Genomic DNA, 3,752 nt, shown 5'->3' with positions numbered 1-3,752 from the left:
TGAATGAATGAATGAATTTTTAAAAAAGAATTGAGGAATAGAGGCAGAGGTGAGCATGCTACTGAGGTACCGCTGAAAGCAACTGAGGATCCGAGTAAATGAGGTTATGAGCTAAGCTACTGCTTAACATGTAATAGATACTCAGTGTGTGCTAGTCGATAGGCCGTTCATTTTGACAACAGCTTTTGGCCCATCAGAACTGGATGAGCCTCCTCTTGGATTCAAATCAGCTTTAGCAGTAGGTTGTTGAACCAGATGCCCCGAAGTGTGAAGGGTACTTAGAAGATTAATACCATAGCCAGAAGCCAAGGTCTATCTTTGGCTTGGGGCACATGTGAATGCAGAAGATACAAGGAAGCACAATACGATCAGCTTATAGTTGATCTGCTCCCTTATAGCATACAGAGCACTCTGAGGCATAATCATTTTGGACAGGAACGTGTCAAGGCCTTGAGGGGGGCCAATGAAGCTTCTAAAAAGTTCAAGGGGAAACTGCAAGGGATCTCCATCGAAGAGATTCTATTTCTTGTTTAAATACAGTAAATATGTACTACTCTACAGGCTTGCCCTGTACAACACTGTAGCCACTAGACATGTGTGTCTATTAAGCATTTGAAATGTGACTAGCCCAAATTCAGATTTTCTGTAAGTATAAAATACACACCAGATTTCAAAGACTTAGTGTGAGAAAAATAATATAAAATATCTCATAAATACTTTTTGTATTGGTTAGATGTTGATAATATTTTCAGATTTATTAGATTAAATTAAATAATCTAATAATATATAATTAGATAAATTAGATAAATAAACACACAAATAAACACACATTAAATAAATGTATTTAAATAATTTTATTTAATCTAATAATATATAATTTAATAATCAAAACTATTTAATTAGATTTAATTAAATAAATAAAATTAAATTATTAAAATATACTTTTAGAAACGAGGCTACTAGAAAATTTAAAATAATTTTATGTAGCGTATATTATCGTTCTGTTGGAGAGAACTACTGTAGAAATTTCAGTGTTATTTTCTATTGCAAAAATAAAGTAGTTCTATCACCTCTGATTTTTCTGAACTTTTTCCTTGTAGGGAAGCTGTCAACATGTGCACTAGGAAGAAATTCAAAATGTAATAAACAGGTTAATGTAAAATATATATATATATACATTTCTAGGTACTCTGTTACTTTATGTCTGTATGTGCATGGGTACGTTATCACACTATAAATGTAAATCTGTAACATTATTTTATTATTTATCTTGGGTACTTTTTTAGGTATATCAATATTAACCAAAGATCCAGCTGAGTTCATGTTTCTAGATATAGACATTGCTTGAGAACAAAGACATTATTTCAACATTTCATGTTAATTCTGCTTTGGAGGGAAAGCAATTAAGAATGAAATTTTTCAATATTTTTGAGCATTCAAAGTTGCTTTATTTTTTGTTTGTTTTTCCATTTCCTTAAGGTTTATTTTTGGATGGTCTTTCACTATTTTAAAAATAGTTTTGGACTTCCCTGGTGGCACAGTGGTTAAGAACCCACCTGCCAATGTAGGGGACTTGGGTTTGATCCCTGGTCCGGGAAGATCCCACATGTGGCAGAGCAACTAAGCCTGTGCACAACTACTGAGCCCGAGTGCCACAACTACTGAAGCCCGCGCACCTACAGCCAGTGCTCTGCAACAAGAGAAGACACTGCATTGAGAAGCCCGTGCACCTCAACGAAGTGTAGACCCCACTCGCCACAACTAGAGTAAGCCCATCCTCGCACGCTCAGCAATGAAGACCCAACACAGCCATAAATAAATAAATAAATACATTTTTTAAAATTAGTTTTTTCCTGTGGTCGCTTTATTGACAATAAGTATGTAAGCTGCCATCTCTGATTATATTAAATAGACCCTCTTCTGATCTAACAAACTTGATTGTGATCCACAAGGTTCAAAATTAAATGCCAAATTAAAAACTATTTTCTATAAGCAATTCCGATTTCAGCCATATTTCAAAATTCTAGTATTATTCTTTTAACGGTGAAGTGCCCCTTGCTTCCAGAAGGTGGCAGGCATTTAGGCAAGTAAGGCAATGTTAATAAACAAGAGAGTTTTAATCTATGTTGGAAATAGCTTCCTGAATAAGCTGTTTATAACTCTAGTTCATTCTCTGAGCCATTGTGGGGAGATGGTGGGATCTTACACAGCACTTGCAAACTACACCTTAACTGCTGTTATTATTTTGGCATACATTTTTTTCATACTTTTTGTCTATTCATAAAAAGTACCTTTCTATTCATAAAAGTACATAAAGGTTTTAAAGAAAAATGGTATCATACTCTATATTTTCACTTTTCCCACCTAACATATCATTATAACATTTCAATTTGACTTCTTTTTTGTCAAGAATATTATACCATAACTGTACCCTTCTTTTTTATCACTGTTAGTATTGTTAGTTCTTAAGAAGTGAACAAGGTGATGATTTGTTTTGAGAGAGGGGAAAAAAATGGAACCAATAGTAGAATCATAAGCAAAGATCACAAAATTAGAATAAAAATACCAAAATTAGAATACACACTAGATAACATATCTTGTAGTGCAAAAAACAATCATCATTTCGTACACAATGGGACTCGATACCCTAAGTTTTGCAATTCCCAGTTATAAACTGATTCCAAGAGGGCTTGGATGAATTCATTGATAGCTTACAGATGAATACTGGATCGTAACAGAGGATTAAGGGATGGTCCCAACAGGATACAGACAGAGCAGACCATGAATCTGACACTGGTGATGTCTCCAACGTTTTTTCAACCCCTTTAGAGTTAAGCACAACTATTTTTGATCCTTGCACCAATATCATTCAGCCCATTCAAATTACAGTTTTTAAAACAGCACGGTGTTGGCAATAATGTACCACAGTCAAGGGTATCTCTGGTAGGATTTGGTCCAATTCCAACTGCATATGAACTCAATAGAGTTACAGATGACCCCAGGGACTTTTGGGTTCTGTTTTGTTTTGACATTTTTGTGCAGGGTGTAGTTAGGGGCTTAGCAACGTATATTTCGAGATGCTAAAGCCATCCCGTTAGATGAAATGCAGATCACAGGGGAATGCTAACCACACTGCATTTTGAACTTCCTTCATTTTTTTCTTCTTTTTTTGGCCACCCCGCACAGCATGTAGGATCTTAGTTCCGGCACCAGGAACTAAGTGGAAGCCTGGAGTCCCAACCACTGGACCACAGGGAAGCCCTGTGAACTTCCTTTATTGTTTAATTTCATATGTCTAAAAGACATCTACAGAAGGTACCGTTTTGAGGCCCTGCTCAGATATTCTTTATGGAACCAGCAGCAAATGTCACTAGTTGTCACTAGCAACAAATGTTGAGAATGACCTCTTCTCCAAAGACTTTCCCTAGCCCAGGGTTTCTCCATCTCAGGTATGTGCGGCCAGATAATTCTTTGCTGTGAGGGGCCCACCTGCATTGCAAGATGTTTAGCAGCATCCTTGGCCTCTTACTTCTCAATGCCAATACCTGCCCTGCTATTGCGACAGCCACAAACACCTCCAGACTTTGCCAAATGTCTCTTAGGAGACAAACTTTTCCACAGTTGAGAATAACTGCTCTAGATGGATGGGAGGCTCCTAGCAGTAACTACCACCACCACCACCACCTATCCCAGGCCCACACCGTGAGGACGGGCACGGGGTACAGAAGACTGCCGTAAAGGGCAGTTGACTC

The sequence above is a fragment of the Hippopotamus amphibius genome, chromosome 13 (genome assembly GCF_030028045.1).
Source record: "Hippopotamus amphibius kiboko isolate mHipAmp2 chromosome 13, mHipAmp2.hap2, whole genome shotgun sequence".
Lineage (NCBI taxonomy): Eukaryota > Metazoa > Chordata > Mammalia > Artiodactyla > Hippopotamidae > Hippopotamus > Hippopotamus amphibius.
Note: the sequence above shows the minus strand (reverse complement) of the source record.